Below are 27054 nucleotides of genomic sequence, written 5' to 3' on the forward strand. Positions count from 1 at the left end.
CTCTCGACCCAGTATATCTCTCAAAATCTATTCCGTTCCCAGAGAGATGCCTTCGGCTTCTCTCACCCGGAGAAATGTGTCATTATCTAAATTCCACCGGCGCATTCACCGATTCTGTCGCAAAACGGAACCTTTTGCAACTAAAAGAAGTGTTTCTTTTCGAAAGCCGGTTGGCTTTTCCTGTTCTGTTTTTATTTCATGAAACGTTTTGCTGCGGAACGGGCTGGTTGAACGCACCCCGGGCGTCCCTGCCTAGACCGCTCACCTTTCCTCCGCTCAGGTTAACACTCATGCGTCTTTGCTCGACCGGGTGTGTGGTGCACTACTCAGCCTTCACAGCCAAATAATCTCTCACGGTCAGCACCGCGACCGTGAGACTGCAGGAATGCTCGTGCGCACGCACGCACTCTGGAACAGCTGTTGGCAGGTAATGATAGAACTGTGACAAGGTGAAAACACTGAGGCATACACACACATTTTGCTGCACATCGGCTTTTGGATGGTGACAGGATTTCCCTATGAAGTCACATGTTAAAATCGGGATCAATTCCCCTGTGGGGTCACACGTTTAAATCGGGATTAATTTCCCTATGGGGTCACATATGAAAATGTAAACACTACTGTTTATTTGAATTATCATTAGCTTTTGCCAAAGCAGAAACTATTCTTCCTATGGGTGCTGTTGTTAGCCTCAGCATGCTCAAATGTCCTTTAAATGTTATATATCCTGACTCGCCTCTTTCTACAGACCAGAACTATGAATCTGTGTCAACATGCTGTCTTCTCTTGCCCTTTTCTTCCCCTCTTGGCCTATGACCTTTCAGTGTCTAAGAGGAATGTGGCAGGAACAGTGGATATTGGAAGACTGTTATACACCCGTTCACGCACAGGCCAAGTGCCTGGTAGCCCAAGACACAGAGGTTTACACGTACACAGATGCACATGGTGTCAGAAAAGGAGAGACAGACACACACACACACTGGATTTGCTGCGATTTGCAGTCACTTCTCTTCAGAATTACTGGTCCCAAATCTATCTGCGACAAGGCTCCATAACAGACCCCTTATCAATACTTTACCCAATGAGTGGCTGAATATAAAAGGCCTTCAAAATACTTTGTGGTTCATCACAATCCAATCTGCTGTCTACACAGCTTGTGCCTATGTCAGAGCACTCGATCATAAGCTATTAAGTCTGTCCCAACTTGCCACCTCATCTCCCCTCTAATGTGAGTTTTTGTCGACGTCCTCAAACATTTTTGCTCATTTCTTCCTCATGACTTTCACAACCGACAGCTGGATCATGATCTGCCCATTTAATACTTAACCAGGTCTGTCAGAAAGTGTTGACTTTACTTTAGCCACTTCACTAGCAGACTGCCACTCAAGGTCACTCCATGGACTCCACTCTACATTGTATGTCGTGTGTGTGTGTGAGACTGTTGGAGTGCAACGAGTTAGCCAGTGTTATTTATGTCAGGCCCCCCATATGATGCCCAAGGCTGCAATATCTGGCTGAGAGATGGATAGGAGGGGGGGTGCATTTTCATTTTCACAACTGTGTCATCAGCAGGAATTTTCCCACTCAAGTAAATCCACTTGATAGCGAGTTGGGTTGGCGGGGGGTTTGGGCGTCGCAAGCCCTGGCCGCACTTTCCCTCATATCGAAACGATATGGAAACACTGATGTGATTCGCGGTGAAAGATGGCCCGCTGCCATGTTTCCATTTCCTTTTACGGAGCTTGGCGTTTTGTTGACACGGTGCCACCGATTGACTTGCAAAACCGGCCATGCGGAGAGGGTGTCCCTGTGCTATCACATTTAAATGGCGTTGCATTATGAATGCCGAATAAAATGAGGAGGAATGTGTCCCTGGTTGTTAACGTAGGTAAGGCGCTGCGGGCCCCGGGGCCTGATACTCTGGGCGGCGCCACATGACCCATGCCACAGGCGTTTGTTTTTCTTGTCGGAAGAACAAATTCAGAATTTTTCCCTTTCCTCCCCTCACGTAAATATAGCACTAGGCCCTAATCACACCGAAATATGCTAATGATCTGCTGGCAATTAGCAGGGAATTCAAGTTTGCCTTAATTAGCGCTGTTTGATTATTTTCCGGCCGGTTGTTTTTCTTATCTGTCAATCTATCTGTCCAACCCCCCCCCCCCCCCTTTGCTGTGTTTATGCACCTTTTTTAATGTGTGTAATGACTGTTGTAGTTATTCACACCTCACACTGAGTGCTTTGTCTTGTCATGTCAGATACTTCAGAGTGAGCCAGCTGAGACGAGCGGACAAGGTTTTGCTTTGGTGCCTCTTTTTTGATTGAGAAGGGCTCATTGATCCCTGGTTGGAGGCTAATCCCGGTTGTCATGGCTGCACGTGTTCTATGTGGTTGTTCCTACCTTTTTGGGTGTGGGCATGCGTGCCTGCGTGACATGGCCTTGTTGTACCTTGCGAAGGCAATTCCCTGCTAAGGGACCCACATGCACCCCTGGGATTACCATGACAATGTGGCCCCTCGCCTCCTGTGGCCACAAAGGGGATGGGGCTGGATGAGACCAGGTTTTATTGGCTCAGACTGAGCCTGACCACCTCCACTTGGCTGGTGCTGGAGAGGGATTGATTAATCGGATGTGTTTCTGACAATAAAAATCGATCCGGGCATTAGAATTGTGCTGGGGCCACCCCCCGTGGATAATTTCCTCCGTAAGGAGCTCACCATTTCAATATATATTTTTTCAAATGCAGACAAGTACGCAGCAGTAATTGAAAGGACGACATAAAACGGAGCAGCATAGGATGTCTTCAGCCACAGACTGTCGAGGAAAGCTTGAGTCATTAATTAATAAGTGATACGTTTTCAGTGGTAAAAGCACATTCCTCTCCTTCCCTTCCCTGTCTCTATTTTGAAGTGATGAGTTAAACGGGTAAGTTAACAAGCTAAAAGCTCAGTTTAGCCGTTAAGGTACTAAGAAAGCAATAGAAGACAGCAAGTTGGTTTCCAGTAAATTGAGTGAGACAGGTAGCTGGTTCGATGTAGAAAAGAATGAGACAGATGTGTGATTGGTTGCCTGTTACATTTATATCTGAGGCGGTAGGAAAACTTGGTGTCTACATTATTGAATGCAGTGTATTTTTTTTGTGTTCTGACACCTGTCTTGTTCAGTGGATTGTACATCTCTGCTTTCTCTTCAACATGGCCTGGACATGCTGGCGCAGAGTAGGCGCCTCCTTATTCCCTTCCTCGCAGTCCATTTTACTATATAAATCTCTCCATTCTTCTGGGGTCATATATTTTTCAACTCTTTCACCACCTCTTGATGCTAATTTTATTTGGTATAATGCAAATTATATACCGTACCCAGGGTACACTCTGAAAGGCTGACTCTTGCTTGTATTTCTGTGTATTTGTTAACTATAATGGCTAGGAATTAGATTTAGACCACTTTAAGCCTTCACAACTACTCTTTCAGGGTAGCCTGTGGTTTCCTGTTGTAAAGGTTATTCCACAAGGCACTTCCCGTAATATAATATCAATTTATTGTCTCCTGGGAAGCTTCTACTGTTAGACTGCCCTAACCAGCCCCTTATTGCTGGATTTATGCTCTGTGTGAATAGGTTCTGGTTGTTGCTTCCTTTTTAACCTGTTCCTGCCCCTATTATGTCTGGGTGTGTGCAGTGAGGGAGGGGATTTGTCTCCCTTCCTTAATGACTTCGGGACCCCCCTGCCCCCGCTTTTGAAGCACCTGACAAATACATCTCATCAACTATGAGCAGTGGGCAGAAACCATGCCCTACTTCTGGCCTGGACACTGGGGCCATGAACTGGGGGGAACTGGGGCCTAGAGCAAACAAGCTTCCTATTATTGTCTGGCTGTCTTTCCTCAGGGTGCCAGAGCACCAGGGGGCGGTTTTATGGTTGTAAGGGCAGATTTTATTGTCCCAAGAGCAGTTTAACAATACCTTAGGCCGGTACTTCAATGGAACGGCAGCTTGTCTATTTTTTTCCTCAGTACACCTTACCACCATGGGAGGGGAAAACAAACACTTCTCTCATCTGTATTGACTTTCAAATAGTAATTTGCAAAAGGGCAAATAGGGCAGGGGGAGTTGCTTAAAAAAGCATTATGTTGTTAAAGAATGTCGTTGTGCTGGGGAGAGAGGAGCCTGGCCCCAAGACAAAGAACTTTGTTGAAGTGGTGGTGGAGAATCTGGTGGCTTGTGCCCCCTCGTTGGCTTTATGGGTTCCCCTTTGTGGGCGTAAAGGCTCTACTGCCCTAGGTGCTAAAAGGGGCCCTTCTGTGTGAGAGTTTGCTCTGGGTTCTTCAGCAAGCCGCTGGCTCCTTGTTGACACCGCAGCCTTCCATATGCCCCCCTGCCCCCAAACCCTTGTCCAGACTGCGAGTCCCACCGCCTTCAGTCCCCACCCTGGACGCTGGCAACAATGGCTGCTCAGACACTTTAGCGACCCCTCATTTGCCCGGATTCCATGACACTTCACGGCTCACTGGCCAAGTCAACACACAGAGGGGCATCTGATTTGACTGGAGAGTTTTTATGCCAAGCACGATGGGGCGAAATATTGAATTATTGCTGTTATCACAGCAGTTTTTAACTTAGCAGTTTTTTTTCTGGTCTTCTCCACTGTTTATTCATTTATTCATTCCTTCCGGGCTTCTTTTTCAGATAAGGGAAGGGGGGCATGGTTGTTTGCGGAGAATGTAGGACAAAGTGCAGCTGGTGGTACTGTTGGACTCAACGAACAAACTCCCACTCTACATCTCTTGCTCTCCCACCCCCTGGAAATTAAATGAGAAGGGATTCAAAACAGGCCTTTTAAATGATTTTAAAGCTCCGCAAGCTTAATCTGCTATACATATGGAACGGGCGATCAGCGTGACGAAAACACTGTGAAACCTTTGCATGCAAAGCTTCATGACTCTGGCCTGGCCTTTTACCAGTTATTGCCAATGCTGTTGTAAGCTATATGCCAACATGGGAACTTATTTGGAATGAAGAGATTTCCTCCATTGAGATCCGTCAAGTCAACTGAGGTTGCATTTCTTATATGTGAGTCAGAGGTGGCCCGCCGACTGAAAGGGCACTGTTTCCCACAAGCTGTGTGTTCTGCTCTGTGACAAGGGATTTGGTGGTTTGTCATCTGTTGTGAGGCAGGCGGCCATGATACTTTTTTTTTTTTGTACTTGCTGTACAGTATTTTCATCCTGCATCCTGGTGGTGGTGCGTAGCCAACCACATCCTCTACATCAAAGAGGCTCGAAAGCTCTGAGAGGCGCACGATGCTGGGAAACCAGAGGCTTGTGCTTGTTAGTTACTTTAGTTTAAGTTTTTTTAGGTTTAAATGTTTACTTCCCCAGAAAGTTCAGACAACGACAGCACTTGTTTTCAAAGCGTCTGTGTTTTTGTTTGTCTTGCTCTACTCTTTCTTCGGGTCAGAGCAGCGTGGGGAGGTCAATTAGGTAAGCTAAGTTGTATGGCCATCAGAGAAATCAATGACTCAAGGGTGTGACAAGCTTGTATTTTAATTTGGATCAAGGTTTTGAAAAAGCATACTTTATCGGGGGTTGTCAGGGCCAGGGATTAGGGAAGCCTTTTAATGCGACAGTACGGCTTTATGCCATTAGACTTGTATCAAAACTGTGACTAACCTCTTGTTTTTCACACAATTCATTCTCCAAGTCACTGTCTGTTTTTCAACGCCATTTGAATGAAATCCTAAAGTTTTCTCTTGCATTCCTCAATGGTCACAGATATATTTGTGTTTTGAATGCTTTGAAGGAGTGGGTTTTGTGTATCTCAATGGCTTTTACGGAGCTAATTCTGCAGGTGTTTTCGATTATATGCCTAACCTCTGTTGGCTTAGCATTTGACCTAGTGTGGTGTATTTCTAAAAATATATTTCATCATGGTACATTTTATATAAATGTTCTGTTGAGGTGTGAGTTCACCATTCTCCTGTTTCCTTGGAGTAGCCTCGTGTCCAGGGTAGGGAGCCTCTGTTCGCCAGTAGGCAGGTTTGTTGAGGTGACTACTGACCAGGCCCTGTATTTGCACACAGCTCTACATAATGTCTACAAACATGCACTGAGACATGAACATAGTCTGACTACTGATCTTAGGTTAACCCCATATGAGTCGTCGTCTGGAATGTGTGTGCCATGTTTGTACGGTCGTCTGAGACTGTACCAATGGGTTTGGGTTGTAGTTCGAAAGTATGCTCTGTTAGTGTTTTATTTGTTTGTATTTGGTTCCCAACAGAGTCTGTCTGTGGTGTTTGTTCTGCAGTTAAAAGATGGTGAGCTGTGTTAGCAGCCAAGTATGCATAAGAGATGCCCTGTAGTAACTGGAGGTGTGTGTCCGCCCGTCCATCCTCTGGTCGAAGTTGTGTGGAATCAGTAGTGCGTTCCATACTCTTCTCCCTGTGGATGTCCTTTATTCCTCTGGTGATTTGCTTCCCCGGTGCTTCTTGTTTGGACGAGGGCTGAAGCTGCTATGCGACCACTCATGTGGAACCCCGGAAGCTACACAAATGAATAATTTATCAGCAGGATTTTTGTTGCGTGTCCACATACGGTTCTACTGCTCATTCCTTTGCGGGCAGGTAGCCTCAGGTTTTTTATTTTCATTCAGCGTTTTGACAGCTGTGGGGCCTTATGTATTATGAGACTTAAGAAATTTCATTAGAATTCCATTCTGGATAACAAAAGTGACCTTAAAAGCCCTTTATTGGGGCAGTGTAAACTTGCTGAGTACAACATTTTAAAAAGTTGTGAATACTATACACTTCAATTGCATTAACATTGACTGAGGCTCAATCAACTCTAAACTACTGGGATGCCAATAACCTTTCAGTAAATTTCAGGAAAAAATATGCATCTTTCTGTTTTTCACAATGCCTAACACCTGGGTCTGGGGTAGACTGTTTTAGTTAAAAAATTTTTTTGTTGTGTTTGCATTTTTTTAAATACTGGAAATCCTGAATTTTCTTCACCCTGAACATCAAATGAAAACCTCCCGCAGAGCCTGGGGGTCTGCTAGTTTTCCTGATAGTTAATTGAACCCAACTGGTGTCCCAGGTCACTCTTTAATTAATGAAAAGATGAATGACAGTCAACAGTGGAACTGGTTTTGAGATCTAGATTTAATTTGAAAGGTTGCCTTGCTATTTTAAGGAGCTGTTGTACCCACGTTCTTGTTGTATAAGGGGCTTGTAAATGTCTCTTGAGGAAGTTTGTGCAGGCCACTTGTTCTTCTCTAATGCCAGTGGTAAAGGTCCCTTGTACTTTCTGCACCAGCAGTGCTACACCTTGCCTCCTAATCCCAGTGTAAGAGGAGGATTAGGATCATCACTGCCTCTTGTTAAGTAATCACTTCAGTGCTGCCCAGCTCTCCTGTCCCCTTTGGATTAAGGAAGCACTTTCTGTCTCTTAGTGGATAGCCAGATGTCCCTGTTGAATGATGCAATGTCCAGCTTCTCTATTCTTGGATTGTCTTCATTTGTAGATGCAGTAGTTGTGAAGGTACTGTAGGACTGTCATAGCTGAATGTGGTGCTCTTGCATTTATATTTTAGAGTTAGATTAAGAGACGTTTTAAAGGCTTTAGAATGTAACAGTCAGTGTGTCTAGGTTATGTCTGGGAGTGTAACATGACACATTCTTACCAATGTTTTTAATAATGCAATTAAAATGCTGTTTGCTTGCCTCCTGAATAAATTCGAGGGAAACAAAAAAATGGTAGGCTATATTGTTAAAACAATTAGAGCCTGTGTGCATATAATTCTACTTAATCACATTTCAAACTATACATTAATTTGGCACAGCTGGTGTAGCAACTTCTATATGATGACGAGGGATGGGGTTGATAGAGCTGAATTGCAGCCTACTTCATCTTTTTACATTCCTCCGAAATGGGAAGTGCCGTTACAGGTACAGACAGCCCGATTATAGGAGGCATTCATTCAACATTTTCAAATTTCTTCAAAACAAAGTAAACTGGAAAGAAATTGCAATGAACCTACAATCATGTGAAAAAAGTGAGATATTTTTACAATTATTTTTTATTGCGAATTTGGACATATGAATATTTGAGCTAATTCCCAACCACATCCATTGGTAAAGGTTATCCAGTTTAACAAATCACACCCAAAAAATCTACTTTGAAGCAATTTATGCAATTAAAATAGAAATGCAATTTTCTAAGGAAATTACCTTCATAAGGAAAATTACCTTCATTTTAATAGCTGCTGTTAATAGCTGCTGAAAATAGTAAGTTGGGAAGATTCTGCCTTACATAAACATTAGAAACTTTGTAATAACTTAATACCAAGATCAGAATACCCATCCAAGTCCCTCAGAAGAATGATTATTGATGCCCATAAGTCTGGGAGGGATTATAAAGCTATTTCCAAGCAATTTCTGGGATTGACAATAACGATGGCCCTCGGGACTAATACAACTAGCAAGTCACTGTCCTGATCGGGCCACTGCAAAAATATTTATATAAATAACTACCTTGCACCCCCTTTTGCATGCTGTTGGCCAGTTTGGTATTGTTTTTCAATAAAACATTTAAAAAGTTGTGCTAATCACTCAATTGAAGATGGCAGCGAAGGATAAATACAAGCTAACATTTTTATCTCTGTCCAAACATTTTTTTACCTGTTTTGACTTCATTGAAACTCAAATGCGCTGTGTCGTCTGTCTTAAGTTTCCGGCTAGAGTGGCCAAATGTGGGTCTTTTTACAAAGGCACTGACAACTTTCACAAACAGTCCCTGACCAGCCATGGCAATAGCAAACCGCACCGGGTCTGCATGACAGCCAAGCAGGTGGCTGACAATCCATTTTCAGGACCCTTGATCATGCTGATCAGGAATTTCACGGACTATTGGGACATGGATGTCCCAAATCCACAAAATATGAAATATCTTTAAAACAGTTAATGACAGTGAGAATTGGTTAATATCACCGTTTTCCTGACGTCGAGCAGAAAAAAAATGTCTGGGTCGAATCGCTCATGTCTTTTCTGGTTGTGGTCATCGATCCTAATGCAAGCTTTACCCTTATGCACCTGACCAATGGATGGGCTGATGGGTGACAGCATCAATGCAAAATCTACCAATGGAAGGCTGTTGCTAGGCAAAATAGTTTATTTTACCCAATCAGGGGAAGGTTTCTGTTACGTTTTCGAGCAAATCAGTAGGTTGCGGGGTGGGACATAATGGGATTGTTTACTAGACCGAAATTATGTATGGAAAGTCAAAGTTTGGAGTCATATCTTGGATGCTAACAATTTAGCATTTTGTCTTTGCGCAACGATAACGGGTCGGAACAGACAAAGAAAGGATATGTTTTCAACAGTTTTATAAGTATTAATATTATTATTATTATTATTATTATTTATTATTATAATAAAATGGCTGAACGCAAAAACACTTTTACTGAATGTTGCAATAGTCCTTTACGATTTTCAAACCGTGGATAGCTGAGTTATGGGAACACAAAGGACGAATGGGAACCCAACGTACTAACTCCGGAGCGGAAGAACAGAGTCTGGTAAGTAACATCAGGTTACCTATATACCATGAAATAATGTACTACAAATGTGATCATTATAGATATTGTCTGCTTTGCGTATTTGGAATGGGAGAACTGTTCCACATGGGTGTTTGTGGCCTGGTATCACCTGGTAATCAATGATAAATAGAAGAATGGGTGTCAAACGCAAATTGGACAGTTTGCACAAAAGGTGAATTATTTCATTGTTCTGTTCACATTTATTGTGTTATAATGCATATTCGTGTAAGAAAAGTGTTTGCAGAAAACATTTATGGTGGAAAATCGAATCGAGACTGTTGTGTTGCGGTCAGAATTCAAAGGGGGGGGGGGGAAACCCCACAGTCCCCAAAGGGTTAAATGCAGTTGCCCATTGGGTGATTGCACGACGTATAGCAACCGCATACCTAGTAACTAAGATGGACCAGCCAGTCGCCGTGTTCTCCCAGGATGAAAGAGTTAGTTTTTTGTTTAAATGTCAAATATTTTGTTGACTTATCTTTTAATTCATTTTTATAATTAGAAATGGGTCGCTCTGGTCGCAATAAATGTGCATGTGTCACCTGTCTTAGAGATTGCACATACTTGACCTACATGGGTAGGTCAGGTCAGGAAGGGGAAAAGGCTCTGCTCTCAAAAATAATCTTAAAATGCAACTGATGTTTATCAGATAACACCTTGGTAATGACCAAAACTACTGTAACAATCTGCTCAGGACAGATAGGTCAGGGGTGGAATTGTTTGGCCTCAACATAAGAACATCATACCAACTGTAAAGCATGTTAGGCAGTGGCATTATTGCTTGGGGCTGCTTTGTTGCCTCATGTCCTGGACAACATGCCATCTTTAAGTCAACTGTCACTTCCATATGGTACTAGAGAATTGAGAGTGTGAGGCCATCTGCCAAAAAGCTCAGGTAAATCTGTAACTCAAGGGTGTGACAAGCTTGAGTTATCCAGACTGTACCTACATTTGTACAATAATTATTGTTTTTGACCAAATGTTTGAGTAATCTGTGTTTGAAAACACTGATGGTATTCTTAATTGTGGTCTCATTAGTCATTACGTTTCTCAGTAACTTTTCTGGGAATGTTTGCTTGGCATCTTTTACCAATTCAACAATAATTAACTACAGTAACTTGTAAGCATCTAATTTTCACACCTTTTTAAAATCAAACAGTTATACTGAAGCTTCAATAGACTGTTCCATGGATTTTGTAAACCATTACATCTCTAGTTATGTGTTGTCTGAGGGCGTAGTGGTGGTAAATAGCCTCTGCGGAAAACTAGGTATCGAAGTAATGTAGTGAGATCCACCCTGGAGCAGTTGCCTCTGTCACTGGCTGCTGGTTAATGATTGACAGGACCCTACCTTTCCTTATCGTTGTCTCCGTTCCACTGTCACTCCAGTGCCTTGTTGAGGCCGCAGCTACAGGCACTTTTATGAAGTGACTACTCCTCACCACAAATTAATAGGCATGTCTATTGCTGGATGGTGGTGGTCTAGCAGCGTACCGCTTTTTAAATAAGGTGGAATTAGATTGAGGCTATTGTGTGCTCCGTCTCACTACTGACAGGTTGTATTCTTGCTCTCTTCACACGGTGATTCACACAGGCACACAGCAAGCCCTTTGTCTTAATCAGGCTGGCACTCTCTCATTACTCTATGGTAATTCCTGCTATTACTTATAGCGCTGGCACCGTACAGGTCTTTGATTGTGAAATGTGGTATCATTCAGCCTTGAGGCCCCAGGCTCCATCATTGTTGCGGTGGTGCTGTGAATGTGAATGAGGTTTTTGACTGTTTGTCTTACCCCTTCTGGATGTGTTCCGGGATTAGGCTGGAAATCAAATGAAATTCAGGTCAATGTCCCCATGTACTCTGAAAGACCTACTGGGCAGTCTGGCCTTCCCCGGTCCTCTGCAACCCAGCCTTGGGCAGTCTGTGTGCCCCAGTGCACCTGTTTGTGTTCATTACCGAGTGTTTCTCAGGACCCAGCTGAAACACTCCAGCCGTACCCAGTCTCCCTGTCAGTTTCCCATATCCAGGAGGGGAATTTAATAATGTGGCCTTGGTGTGAAACAGTCAGTGTCCACACAGCGACCTGCAGAAATTCATTATGGGAAAGACAAGAGGAGCGGTCAGGTTCACCACCCCCCTCCTCTAATGACGTTGTCAGCCCAGCACCTGTTCTGTTCCCGAATGATGGCCCTTTCTGGTTTTTCTTTTCTTTTTCCTTCTACCTCGCAACGTCAACCTCTTTTCAGCCAAGAGTTAGTCTGGTACAGTCGCCAAGCAAATTATGTGTTGGAAAAATCCGACCAGAGTTGCTGGAGTGGGCTGAATGGCCTGGACGAGACTGCCGAACGCATGACGGAGAGCATTTGTGGCAGTAATTTAGCACATGGGTGCCTCCACTGCCGGGGTTATTGTAGCCGTCACCGTCTGCTGAGCTCATGCCGACACTGTTTTCAGACTGACTGGCTGCTAAACTCGCAACAATAGATGGCCAAATATACCACACCACCGACTGAACTTCTTCACCTCTACACAGACACATGCAAAAAATATCAGCATACACATGCCTGAGCCCCACTCTGAAAAAACATGAGAACCTGACTCAAACATAAACAAGACCACGCGTGTTCGGGACCCAAGTCGGAACACACCGCAAACCCAGGGGACTGCATGTGTTCGCCCTGTAAACTCAGACACCGACCACATGAGGACTTGACCAGAGCATAAACAGAGGACACGTGTGTTAGCAGACCACACAGACTTAACCGCATTGAAATGTTGCCACGACAGAATGAGCAGACAGCTGCCCTCGGTTCCATGGCGAGCGTTGACCCGTGCCATGGGGCAACGTATTCCCTCATGGGTTTTTCAAGTGTCAACAAAAAACTGCCTGATCTCTGCTGCCGGTTTACAGTTCCCTGACTGACTCTGCACATCCTTCAAAGATCACAATGGACAGACACCTGCTTGTGCCAGGAAAATTAGTCATTGTTTCAGGAAAAGGAAACTTGAGCTAAACATTTTAAAGCATGTCCTTACACTGAAGGAAATGGAGCCAAGTAGCAAGGGTTGACTGGAAGCTATGTAGTATACATGAAACAGCCTGGCCCTGCTCAAAAACCTGCCACACTATGTCCTCTACTCGTACTGAATCTTTTCTCCAAAGATTTCAAAGACTGGTTGTTTCTTAACAGCCTTTTCTATCCCTTCTATGTTCCACTGTGTTGAAGCTTTTGGCTAGCCAAGGAAAGAATGACTCCTGATTATTTATTTTTCTCTTATAAACCTTTCTTAGTCCGTTCCTACCATTCCAAGCTCTTCCCGCCTGTCCGTCACTGTGCTAGAAAATCTCTCTGTTAGGGTTCAAAGCTCAAAGCTCACTGAAAGAATAAGCAGCTGTGAGCCGTAGAGCTGGGCCATATGGACAGACAACCATATTGCGATAAATTACCTCAATGGAGGTTTTGACAACAATAACAATGATTATTTTGTAACAGTGGGCGCATCGGTTTATTGTAATGGCTTTTGAAGCTGCTAGTTCTTTAGATGTAGCTGTTGTACCATTAATGATCACACATCTTAGCAAACTTCTTTCATTTGAACCCTTCTGTTGTGTCTGTTTCATGTTCATTAATACTGTCCAAAATGACCGCCCCATTATAGCTGATTATAAATCCATAATAATACCAAAATGATCACCTAATGTTAGATCTTCTTATCAACTTAAGTTTTGGTGAACATTTTATGTCCTGTAGGCCTCATTGATCACCGAGGCCTGTATGAGCTCAGGTCAGGTCTGATCAGTTTCATACCATTCTGATGTTGGACATTTTGTGATCTACCCTATTTGCATGTTCTGCTTGTCAGTCTGAAGTTCAAGGTCAATGTTTGTCTTGATTGTTTCGAAATTACACAATGCTGGTGAGCTGTAGAATTTGACAACATACAGCCTAAAATTATGCTGGACTGTAAAATGTGTAAACATTAATCATACTACCCAACACTTTATTTACACATGTTAATTATGTGCTGTGTTTTTTTTCTACTTACAAGTTTACAACATTTTGATAGAAATCTTTTTCTATAATTTGCTTGGGTTATAGATGAGTGGCAGGCGCTCCACCCACTTGTGCCAAACCTCTCTGATCACTGCCAGCTTGTCTTGTTGACGGCAGCCTGGTCTTGTATCACAGTTGTCGAAGCGAATCACCCGTGACAACATGTGAAATGCCTGGAGTGACATAGTGGCACAAACAATTGCCCGACCAGACTCTGCATCCCACAAACTGGTGGTAGATTTGTTTTTGGATCTGTACACACCAGACAAAATCAAGAAACCTACGTATGCTTGGAAGTCTGTCCATTCTACCTCCTTCCAGATTTCTTTGTAAATGCATCTCCCCTCCAAGTTGGTCATGTTTATCAATGTAGTTTGGATTTTATGTCCCGGCATATGCGTATCTCGATGGCCCTGGGGTCATCCTGATAACATTTTCAGCCAACAGCCGACCTCTCCTCTCAGGTGGTGATGAAGACAAATTCTCTTTCCTTGACCGGAATGTAACAACAAACTCATCAGGGCCCTCTTCCTCATCACTGGGTTGTTCCACGTTGGTTGTCCCTTGGTCTCGGTCATATTCTGTGTTGTCTTTGACTTTTATCAATTCATCCTCTAATGCATCTTCATTATCCTGGCCTCTCTCCTCATCAGTGTCATGATCAAAGATATGATCAAGAGCCTAACAGAGTATATCGTGTAGTCATTGTGCTGTCCCAGAATGAAGCAAGGCCTTAAAAAAGCTTTGTATACCAGAGCAGCAAGAAAAGTTCTATATATTGTTAAAACAATGTTGCAAATGCTTCCCATGGGGGTTGCCATGGAAGCCAAGAAGGTAAGGTGTGCTCAAACACATGCATGTAAGTGTCTGGGGGAGGAGGTGTGCCAATCTCATGAATGGGCCTGTTCCTGAACTACATTTTCTACACTAATGCCTCGTTTCCACTGGTGACAAACACTGATGTTTACGCTGAAGTCCAGAAATGTTTGTTTCAATTGACACAGAGCTGCGCAAGTCTCTCACTTGGTGCCAAGCCCTGGACTTTAGGACTTGGGGCAGGGATCGAGAGTTGACGTGTTACGTGCTATGAAAACGCTGCATGTTGTGCTATTTGAATAGCGATGTTTAGCCTATCATTTGCTGAGAATGGTTCTCGTATGGTTTTCATCCGATCTAACTGGATAGTTTTTACAAACTACTCAAACTAAATAATGAACACACTGGCTTGCAGTGTGACGAGTGTCGGTGGAGAAGGAGCCGGTCGTGGGAGTTTGAGGAAGAAATTAGTTTTATTACTCAAATGCCGTATTATAAACAAAGTGAGCATGGCGTTATTGTTTATTTTACTACCAGAAAAATATCGCCTTTTATGTTTCATAACTGGAAAACCAAATCGCATTGATAGTTTACACCTCCCTCCCCACCTGAGCCCTTCCTTGGTACCAAATATGTAGTCAACATTAGCATAAATCACAGGTGTAGCCCTGGTACCAGGATAAAGCACCAGTGGAAATGCGGCATAATTGTACTCTCACCCACTTATTTTTAATGACCAGCCATTTTTCACCAGGAACACCACAGGTGTACAGAAGTTAAATAAAACAGCCCAAATTTTATGAAAATCATCAAAATGTATTTTGTGCGCTCCGATGCCCAGTGTGGATAAAGTTGTGCAACCTTATCACAATCAGATAAAACATTTTCAGAGAGGACTTGTAAATCGGTCCAATTCTGCATTTCTGTACATTTTTGTCAATTAATAATTTAAATCTTAAGTTTTTCTGTGCTAATGTTATGTAGGATAGCTTGGCCTGTCAATGTTGAAATAAAGATCAAATGTCCTATGCTTCATCATAGCTAAGTGTTCTTTAGGGTAATGAAGTGAAGTTGCTGAATTGAAACACATGGTTTTGAGTGAACCTAACCTTTAGGTGTGTGCTTGAGTCATTTAAATAACTATTATTAGCCACCGGGAATGACAAGGATACAGATGTGCTGAATTTCCCTTGCCGTGTGTTTCCTTTCAGTCTACTATAAAAGAAGAAACTGGTAGTCTGTAACAGAGGACTATCTGACCTGGAAGGCCAGGGCTGATGTCATGGCATGAGTGATGCATGGTCAGGATTTGTCATTGCTTCACAGTGGAAAAGGGAAGAATGCTCTTGCCTTAAATCAAATTACGGGAAGCTGCTTGAGCCCTATGTGGAAAATACATTAGTCTATCAGATGAAACCCATGGCTTTCTGCTCTGAGCTGCATGTAGAGCTACCTGGGCTTTATTTTTTAAATAACCAAAGTATCTGTATCTGATGAGAAGGGATCCGGTTAAAATGTATTTGTTAAATGGATATCAGGTTCTGTTATTGATCGTGCTGTAGGAAACTGCCGTGGTATTCTATGGAGTGGTTTCTCAGACGCTTTGTTCAGGGTATAAATAATGCTTACTACATTTGAGTCCTATTCATTCAAAATTGCACATGTGCATGTGGCGCTTTGACAGTTATTTTTGCTGAGTGACATTTATTTAAAGGGTTTAGTTTTCCTAGATCCTTAAGCTTGAAGAAAATCTCTCAGTTGTGCTGCCTCCAGAAAAAGACATTGTAGAAACCTGTTTGCTCACTTTGCTCACTGCATGACTCAGTGAGATGGTCTGAAGACCCCGCCTGACTGACCTTCCATTAGGCCTGTCCCAATCAATGCCTCCCATACACTCCTTGGTCTATCTCCGTAACAGTAATTCATAACTCTCTTGGCATGTGAGTACAAAACCCCATATTTTAGACTTGTAACCACAACCCTAATCCATTATCACTTTCTAGGCTTTGTATTGAAAGTATGATTTTCTAAAGTTGGCTCAGCAGTGCTCTTCAAGTCCCGGACATACTGGATAGAACTGAGTGGAAAGGAAAAAAATATTTTGCCTGTGAGCAATGTACTTGACCCATATTGCTATTGTAAGTTGCTATTGGTAAGAGCACCTGCTAAATTTATAAAAAGTCTAATGTAACGGAACTACCGGTCTTTAAGCTACCTTACTGTGTCTGGGATGCCATCTGGTTAAAAAAGGTTTGTGGTGGAGTCTTCATATCATCCAGGTCCTTCTACACTACAGGGAGAGGAATGCTGCACCATTCCCTTAGTGCCTCATTAAGCCATGGCAGGGAAAATGAGGAAGAGGAAGAAGGAAGTAGAGGGAGGGGGTTTGGTGCACGGAGCAGGAAGCTATATAGGTATCAGGAGGGTGGCGATCTCTGGAGACAGTCAAGCGACAAGCATACGCCCCCCCTAGCAACCGTCTTAGGCCGTTCAGGGAAGAGGTATGTTGAAGGGGAAACAAAACCGACCATTGTTCTCTTTCTATCGCACGCTCAATCCCTCCTCTCTCCTTTCCTCGCTATCAGTGGTGATCCAGATTCATTGTCCCCCCCCCCCCCCCCCATCGGTTTGAAGCTATGATCAGATGGCTTGTACGGCGCGGCAGGGTATTCCCCGTTGCCTGTCCTTGCTGCTAGATCTCCCTATGCTTCACAATCCTCAGACTGGCACTTCTTTAAGGGGAAAGAAGATCAAACGCATGCCTCGGAGCCTACTACAAGCACAAGAAGCTTTACCGCGGAGAGTCTTGAAACACGATGGATGGGGAAGTCTAACTGTGCATTGACACACTTTGTCAGCGCGGGCTGATAAGAACAGGAACCATGCTGTTATGGTATGATACTATGTTGCGTGATGTGTTATTTTGGAGATGATAAGACCGAGCATTGCACAAATTGGCCTTCCCAATATTTTTTGGGGGTGGGTGGGCAGTGCTGGAGCTGTTAACAGGCTTACAGTTCCAGATGCCTTGCTGTGATTCTGAACACTCCAATCAGAATCTATCGACCTCGCTGAGAAAACCCTTCCTCGTCTGTCAATGCAGTAGATATTAAACATTGGAAGCTACATAATCGAATTCCACTGCTGATATTTACAATTTATGGTGGATCCCTGTCAAATTTAGCCTTATCAAATAAGAAAGTGATGAGAAATTTCAGCCATGGGGTAAAATAAACTGCTTGGTCTACTGACCTGTTGTCTCCCATAACCCTGACTACTTCAGCACAATAGCTATATTGGTATGTTTTTGTTGGACAGCAATGAATTAGTCTTAAAATTTACTGCACTGACTCGGGGCAAAACTACAAAGTTACTTTATTGGGACTTGTGATTGAAAAAGTGTTAGAATGTCTTCTCCGTAGTATTCTGAAGTGGCTGGCTCAGGCTTGATTGTATGTGATCTTGCTGCTACATTTGACGAGCCTCATAGTTTTTTTCCCCCCTGAGCTGTGCAAGCCGAGCCGGCCTAGAAGAGCGAATGTCTCTTACTGACTGAGTGCCTGACTGACTGCCCCTTGTTAAACAGCGTAGTGGTTAGAGATGCGGACTACGGAAACAACAGGTCCCGCCTTCAACTCCCGTCACTGTCAAAACACTATGCCTTAGGATTTGTTCAGGACGGACAAAAACTTAGCTGGATACAACCTTCAGTAGCTGCGTTGTAGGCAGCCTAAAATACTTTTATATTTACTGTTTACTTTCATATTGTGACTATTTCTGGTGGATTTCCGAATTATGCATTAGAATTCGTTCAGGATAGACAGGTTTTGCTTGCTACACGATTCTCTCATCTTTTCACATGACAAAGAAATCTGTTATCGTCACATTTTGATAATTATTGTATGAGTGTCATTCCTGAATAGCTAATAAGCTTTTATACCAGCCATTGGCTAAAGTCATACTGTTCATAGATGCTGTTTGTGGTGGAGGTAAACTTAACAAGAAACGTTACTCAGTTTAACACAATGCTTAATGGTGTCTTGCGAAATATTCAAACATTGCGTGACGTTAATGGTTGACCGAATGATCTAATGCCGAGACGCTATACCGACAACAGATAAGTGTGTAGTTCCGTGGTGTAGTGGCAAAAGACTGCTTCTCATGTGGGCGACCCTGGTTCGAGTCCCGTGTGGGCAACAACATTCATCACTTTCAATTGTGGGCTGGCTGATCTACGCTTGCCGGGTTCCTTTTCAGTTTTTTCTTAGTTGCTACAGTCCAAAGATAACACATTTCTCTCAGTAAGGTCATTCCGATCGAATGATACGGACCCTCCCTGAAGGTCTAATTCAATGGGTTAATGTTTGAGGGTGTATGGGCTGTGCACAATAGCCCGGAGATGAGGTTAAAGGCTAAAAGTGGTGGAAGAGGAGGTGGGACCTGAAAAGTAAAACAAGTGAAGGACACGTGACTCCCCACAGCCACGCCTCCAGACCAGAGCAGCATTCACCTGTCGTTTGTCTGCATTTGCCCTTGTTCTGGCCTGCTATTAGGGGGTATGTGTGTATCTGTACTACCATCCTTTTGACAACTAGAAGCTTTTCCAAGTATTGTAATCCCTAGTGAATCTGGGATGTGGGGAAATTTGTTGCCAGTCCACACTTGTTAAAAAGGCAATTTTAGATTTGGCGTTAAGGTTAGGGCTATGTTCTGGTTCCAGAATTAGATTTTTGAGTCAGTGCTAAGTTCAGGATTTGGTTAAACATTTAAAAAATATATATTGTTTGGGTTTTAAAGTCAGTGAAATTAGAATTTGTAATATGAGAACATTTTAGTCCCAAAAAGTCCTTGTAACAAGTTTATGCCCCCACACACCTAAGGAGGAGCCGGGAATGCCCCGCCCCCAGAATCCCCCCGAGGTAACAACCCCGGCTTTGCGAGACATATGGTGCACAGCCTGGTAGAAAGCCGCCATGCCTCTCAGCTTCTGTGGACTGGAAACGGTGCTGAAGGGCATGGTTGCCGTGGGGCGCACAGGCTTAGAGTCACAATTAAATGTGTGTGTCTGTGTATGTCCATGCCCTGCACTCGTTTGTGTGCGCGCGCCGGTCTATATTCTCATTCTGGCAGTGTCGCAGGCTTCCAGACACCCAGCGAGGGATTGATTCTGAAATAACCCTTTGATCTCCCTCTGTTCCCGCTTTGATGGCTCCGTAGCGGCGTGCCGCGTAAAACCCTATGTCCGTAGAGATTCTGTCAGGTGTTATTTAAATCCATCTCCTTTCGGTGCCCCAGCGTCGGCTGTCCCCGCGTGTTGGTCTAGACGTTGCATGGTGTCAGCGTGTGCCGTCCCTGTGGTGACCTGGTGCTGACAGACAGCTCAGGTAGGCGGCGATGTGTTCCGACTGTTCTCATTGCCGAGGTGTCTAACTTGATCACCGATAACCCACCACTGTTGAACAACATAAAAAGCAGCCCCCCAGACCTCAAAACACCCCTGTTGAACCACATAAAAAGCACCCCCCCTAGACCTCAACCTACCACAGTTGTTGTTTTTTTTTGTTAGAAAAAAGAAAAGTCAGTCATGGTTGTGTATGCTTCTCTCTTTGATTCACAGAAGCACCGAAATCCCCCTGAAAACCGTCAACTGTCAACTTTCTTGTTGTGTGAAAAAGTTTTCTACTCGTTAGCTGCCCTTGTTCTGCCCTTGGTGTGTGTTGTGTTGTGGTATTTGCAACATGGGAAAAAGTGACAATGTGTAGCTGTTGCCGTACCCGCTTGAATGGTGACGGACGTGATAGCGACACGCTTTCAGCAATCTGCTTGTCTGTGGAACCGCGCTTCACTTTAGTGTCACTGTGACAAATCACATTGACCTGGATCTCTATGAGCAAAGATTATTGTAACTTAACCAAGATGGCCTAGTACCTGTTGTTTCCAGTGGGAGTCTAGTCGAAGCAGAGTGGGCAGAGCCAAGTGTGAGCTAGCAAGATCCTATTCGGCAATATTGTAGCATGTTACTGTTAGGACATGTTGAGTCTAAGTGTGCATTTGTAATAACTGTGTTCACTGTTCAAATTATCTAAACAACCTGGTTGCTTAACTTTAGTAAATTATTGTCAGTACTGTTTGTTTAAGATACCTACAGCTCTGCAAAAAATTAAGAGACCACTGCAACTTTTTCTTTCCTCTCCAAAAATGTTGAACTAGGAAGGTTTTGAGTGAGGAAAAGAAGCGTTAGTAATTAGTAATATCGTATCTCTGATAGTTCCCAGCCCGACGGACTCCAAGTGAATCTTGGGTGCTAATGCCATATGGCTCAAAGATTCCATTGTGTTGCATGTGCAGTATATACTCTTAGTCTAGACTGAGATGACGCTATGGAGAGGTTAAAGGAGTACATTCTCGTTATCCATAACCAGAGCCATGGCATGGTCCAAAGCAGTGGGACCACACTATCATTTGAGGGAACTGTGCTCAATTTGTTTTATTTTATCTCCTGGAATGAACCTCTTTCCCTCCACATACGTAATGGATGATGCAGTTCACTTGCACTTACAGCACCAGTCAAAGGTTTGGACAAACTTGCCCATTCAAGTGAATGAGAAAAGTTTTGACTGGTGCTGTAATTCCATGTCTACCCGCTCTCTGAACTTGCGGAAAAGCTTATGTGGTGACTCTGTTTTCATGACATAAGCAGACTCGCGAGCAAGATCTGTAATTTTCTTTTTCAAGACTTCCCGTTTAGCTTCCATGGACAAACAATCCAAGGCGATGAGCGAATTCCCGCGTTCTGTCGTTTTGATGTGCTGGAGCTGGGTCCAGCTGAAGTGTTGCCGCTGTTTGGTAGGCCCAGGCTCTCCAGTCACAGGAAACATGTCTGGATCTCTCCAAGTTGACCGTCTGCAGTCTTACTCCTAGGCGTCCTCCCCACTCTCTCCAATGGACATGCCTGGGCCTTGATTTGGGATTGCCAGAGCATCAGTGTTTCACATTCCCTTTTCTCTGTGGACTCCATTTCCACCTCCCCATCAATTTTACCCCCCCCCCTCCCCCACCCGCTTCTTTTCTATTTCTTCACCCGTCTTGCTCCCTGACGCCCTATCATCTCTTCCTCTCTTGGTTTTTCTCTACCTCATCCTCTCTTTCTTAGTCTTTCCCTCTCTGTGTCTCCCTCCCTCTCGCTCTGTGTCTCCCTCCCTCTCGCTCTGTGTCTCCCTCCCTCTCGCTCTGTGTCTCCCTCCCTCTCGCTCTGTGTCTCCCTCCCTCTCGCTCTGTGTCTCCCTCCCTCTCGCTCTGTGTCTCCCTCCCTTTCGCTCTGTGTCTCCCTCCCTCTCGCTCTGTGTCTCCCTCCCTCTCGCTCTGTGTCTCCCTCCCTCTCGCTCTGTGTCTCCCTCCCTCTCGCTCTGTGTCTCCCTCCCTCTCGCTCTGTGTCTCCCTCCCTCTCGCTCTGTGTCTCCCTCCCTCTCGCTCTGTGTCTCCCTCCCTCTCGCTCTGTGTCTCCCTCGCTCTCGCTCTGTGTCTCTCTCGCTCGGTGTCTCCCTCCCTCTCGCTCTGTGTCTCTCTCGCTCTCGCTCTGTGTCTCTCTCGCTCTCGCTCTGTGTATCTCTCGCTCTGTGTCTCTCTCGCTCTGTGTCTCCCTCCCTCTCGCTCTGTGTCTCTGTCATTTCAATTCAGATGACTTTATTGGCATGTAATGTGTTACTACATACATTGCCAAAGCACACATACACTTTAACATTATCAGAACAATGAATAACAATTACTGTTCCAAGTGAACAGTGGGAAGGACAGAGGTCCAGGTATTCATTTCATTATCCTCAATCATTGTTCAGCTGGTTGTTCCTACGCGTGTGGCAGGAAGCTACGTATTTTGCAGAAAATAGGAGATTTTCTCCCAGTTTTTCTCAATTTCTGTTGTTTGTTAAAAGTTGTTAATTTTAGCTTTTAAGTTTGGGGAAAAACATTGCTTGTATATCTGCATAGTTTACGCACTGCAGGAGAAAATGTAGCTGTCTCCCTCACTGTGTCTGTCTCTCTGTCTATATGGCAGGCTCGTGTATAAAAGAGCCTTTCAGTCTGATTCCGTCGGTCACGCTCCCAGAGTGTTTCTTTTTTTTATTTCTTTTTTATTTTTCTGGTGATGCCCTTCAGCTCTGTCTTCACGCTGGTTAGTCATTCTGATTTACGACTTTGCGTTTATTTTTAAGCAGTTCCTTGTACTGGAGTTTGAGAGCTCCAGTCCGATGACGTAACTTGCCTCGGATGAGGTAGTGCTGATGCATTTTGCCTCGTGGAGGCAGTCACATGAAAACGTCCCAAAGGGTGGTGTGTGTGTAGATGCAAACGAGCACACACACTCTCACTGGAAATATATGATTGTGAAAGACTGAGGGGTTCTTTAGCCCCTTAACGTGTTTGGCGTGTGCTCAAATGCTGGGTCACTACGTGTTGACTCGTTCGATCAGCCCCTCAGTGCCTGTTTCTCCTTGGACCGGCATGAATATTTATACGTAGACGTGTGTTTGTTTGAATGTGGCTTTGTCCTTGGTTTGACAGGTCCACTCTGGTGTGCATGTATATAGAAGAGTCCTCGCCCCCCACCCCCAGTTTGTGCACTGACTTGTCAGTCAGTCGTGGAGAGGCGAGGTTGCAAGATCAGAGAGAGCAGGTGGTCGCCGCCCAGTTTAGCCTTGGTGAACCCGCCTCCCCTCATCCAAAGGTCAAAGGGCAAACCAGGAAAAGGCTGCTGGCGGAGTGCCAGAGACATTCCTGCGTTCCTTTGGCATCTAAATTGGAGGCAAAATGACCGCCTTCCCCAAAAAGATCAATGGGCCACATGCAGCTTTATTTTTTACAAGGTGACCGCAGGGTGCAGACATGCCTGACCAGGACCTGAAGAAATCCACGACATTAACATATTTGTGTAGAATTTGATAAAGTGAACATGTCGTTTCAGGTTGTGATAAAAAATTCTGCCTAAATGGAGATCCAGAGATTCCGGAGCACTTTTGAGAAAGTGTGGTGCTTTGGTAACATTCCAACATGCCTTTTATATTCAATAATCTTAGCCGAATTGTCATAATTTACAAGATTTTTTCAGCCACACTTTTCTGAGTAGCCTGATAGTAAACACATCTGGGAGCTCTAGTACTCATGGATCATCGTCGTAAGGTCCACAAATAGTTGGTTCTGCAGCCACCTGCTTTTTATTTATATCGATGGCCTCTGACATGAACGTTTGTCATCTCTCCTTCACTTAGGCTACTTCACTGTCCTAGTCCTCTGCGCCCCTTTTGGGCTCCTGATGCCACACAGATCCTCTCTTCGTGGCTACATCGGGTCTTGCATCCCGTTTTCGAAACACACGAGGAGCAGAAAGATCTCATATAGAAGGGATTCGTCATAGTTACATAAACGCACTCAGGCCCTGGAAGGCAGGGTGAGCTGAGGTATGCGTCTGAACCAACTCTGCGTTTGCAGCCTGGAGGGGAGTGACTGAATGATTTAGAAGGCTGACGCTCGGCTGCCTCGGAGCAGACCCACGTCACCGTGAGAGACTGTGTCCCAGTCCCCGACGAATAGCGAGACTCTTAGCTCAGGCAGAGGAAGCTGTGTCTGGCCAGCCGCTGGTCCGGAGCGGATGTCACTATCCCGTCACTATCCTGGCCATGTTGTTTAACGCCTCAGTGTGATAGCCCCAAACGATCAAATAGGATTTTCAGCTGGGAAATTTTTTGCTTCATTTTATCTTGGACTTTTGCGCCAGGCCTTTATCTGTTAGTGGCTGTTTTTTTGTGTGTGTGTTTGCTGCTGTGTGTTTATTGCGTTGTCCAAGCTGAGAGGCTGACACCTTCAGTCAGGTTATTGAACTGGGGGGGGATGCGCCATAGTGGCCTACGGGACTGAGATGAAAAATGAAGTGCTTCGAACAGCTGCTGTGGAGGAGAGTGCAGAATGCCTTTTCCATGGGGAGATGGGGGGGGGGGGGGGATTGGCATGGCGAAGGAAAGGGTGAAATGGGGGGGGGGGTAGGAATGGGATTGGGGGAGGGATGGATGGAGAGGGAGCAGAAAGGCCATACTATTTAGTGTTGCATGTGCATTGGGTGAGACCAGGCAGGGACTAATTGATCAGCTTTTACTCATGGAAGCTGTGACACACACACACACACACACACACACAGTACCCTGGCATCTTGGGAAATGAAGATGGATGAAGGCAGCAAGGTTTGCAGAGCTAGTGGATTCAGGGGAAATTACACACACACAATTACAGCACCCTATGTACACCACAATACACACACACACCCACGTACGCTCGCGCACACACATGGAAAAAAAATCCCACAAAGCTTTAATCTCTCCTGGCATGCGAAATCGATGTAGCTGTGCACTTGTGTTCTTCAGTGATTGGACCAAACCATTTCCCCTCAGTCCTCTTTACAGGAAGCTTATAAGCAGTGTGACCTCTGTGAGGCCACACGGAACAGACAACACACACCGGTTCCTTTTAGACTGGACACGGTCCCGGCTGAAACACTGACTGACTCCCTATGGACAGGGAGAGGGCTAACGCACCGCTCTCATTAGGTTGACTGGTTTTCCATTGATGTTGTGTTGCTTCACAGGGGTGGGGGGAGGTGACGTTTGGACTGACAGAGTTCCCTAAGCCCAGAGAGAGGGGCTTCATTAATATCGTCCACAAGACCCCAGGGCTACAGAGGGATATGCACACACTGAGAGGACACACACAGCACTTTACGTATGACCTAATGGTGGGTGACAACTGATTGACATTTGAAAATGTCGTCCTCCCTTACTCCACCCAAATATTACTGAACCCCAATATTAACCCACCAATTCCCACAAAGCCCAAAGTAGCCTTTCTAAATGTAAAGTTTTTTCCTCTCTTTACTTTTTGAAGAATTCTAGTACTCCCGAGTACAACGCCACAGGTGCGCGCGCACCATACCTAACGCACCAAATTACTGTGACCTCGCATACGCTCATCCGCTCAACTGAAATATGACCAGCCGCCCACCATGAATGTCAACATTGCAGGCATTAGTAGTAACATCTGTGAAGTCTGCGCCCATTAAGAAACTCTGCCATTATTTAGTTATCCAGCAGGCACCCATATCCAGGTAATCCTAAACAACTTAAAGCATGCGCCCCAAATCACACGGTAGGACCATCTCTTGATCAGAAATAGCACACGACATGGGAACCAGAGTTCCTTCTGGAACCTCTGCATAGATGGCAGTTCTGTGGAAACATTGGTCACCCTCCCTCCCACCGTGGAAAACTGACAGCCGGCGCCCATGGCAGTATGCTTTTCTTACAGATATCAGAGGTGGTGTGAAGGGGGGGGTTCACAGGGTTAGCTTTGAATCTGGGACTCGTACGTTTTTGGAACTGGAAGTTGTTTCTTCCCTTCTTGCGGTGTTCCCTGTTTGTCTGTCTCAGCGGCGTTGGATGTTTTTATAGGCCTCCCTGAGGAACACTCCAATCTAGCCTACAGGATGCCATGGAGCGAAGGCCAACGGGAAACATCTGATTGGGCTGGAGGCAGGAAGTGCCAGTGTGACTTCCTGTCTGGTGCTAGTGCTGTACCCACTGGGACCGGACAACAACAGCGTTTTGTCCAAGGATGTGCCGGGGCGGTAATCATCAGACTTTCCTACCTAGGATAGAGCCAAACCAAAATAACCACATAAATACATGTTAAGTGCCCAACAATTAAGTATCAGACTTTGCTCATTTGCTGTTTAAAACGGCATTTGTAAGTGAGTGCAAATCCTTCACAGACATTTAGCAATGTTCTTTTTAATGTTAATCGGTTGTCCCAGCGATCTTTGTTGCCCAGACAGGTTCTTTATGGGCGTCCCTAATTCAGACTAAATTGTGTCTTGTGATATGCTGTTGACACCTATGCTTCGGTCTCCTGGACACTTCAACCTGCATTAAGGGCAGCTTCCACCAGATTAAGCTCTCTTCCAACAGGCGGCACGATGCCAACCAGACTCATTGGAATATTGCATTAGTGGTGGGGAGAGAAATATAGAAGCTTTATATGATATGATATTATGTTTGTCCATGTAGCGCCTTTTACTATCATTATGTTTTTGTCATAGTAAACTGCCCCTGCACCACTTGGTCCTCCAGCTTCTTTTTTATTTTATTGGTGAACTTTATTTCTATGACAATAGAAATTATCAAATTATTTTACAAACCATGTGACCAGACTCTGGTCTTATCATAGCCCATGTTTAACATTAGAAAAGATGAATCACATTGTAGGCCTACTGTATAAGGTCAAGAGCTTTACCTGGTTAGGTTAGAGTTTTACCTGGATCAGGAAAAACACCAGATCCTAGATATCTCTCTTTCACCATATCACCTGGACATGTGGGACTCTGATGTTGAATCACAATAAATAATAAAATTGTGTGAATTGTAATCCATTTTATCTACACAGGTATTGTGATTTTGTGGCAAAATGTTGCTGCCAATTCCTGCCCTGTTTTATTTACACAGGTTTGTATGGCTGAGCTGTTTCAAAGAAGACTGACTGTAATGGTACT

General features: G+C 44.5%; 1 protein-coding gene across 2 annotated transcripts in view; it reads left to right on the plus strand.

The window, feature by feature from the left end:
- Positions 1-27054, plus strand: part of ext1b (exostosin glycosyltransferase 1b) — an 85292-nt gene that overhangs the window by 2750 nt on the left and 55488 nt on the right. The window lies entirely within an intron of this gene.

Source organism: Esox lucius, chromosome 10, assembly GCF_011004845.1.
Source record: "Esox lucius isolate fEsoLuc1 chromosome 10, fEsoLuc1.pri, whole genome shotgun sequence".
NCBI classification, from domain to species: Eukaryota; Metazoa; Chordata; class Actinopteri; order Esociformes; family Esocidae; genus Esox; species Esox lucius.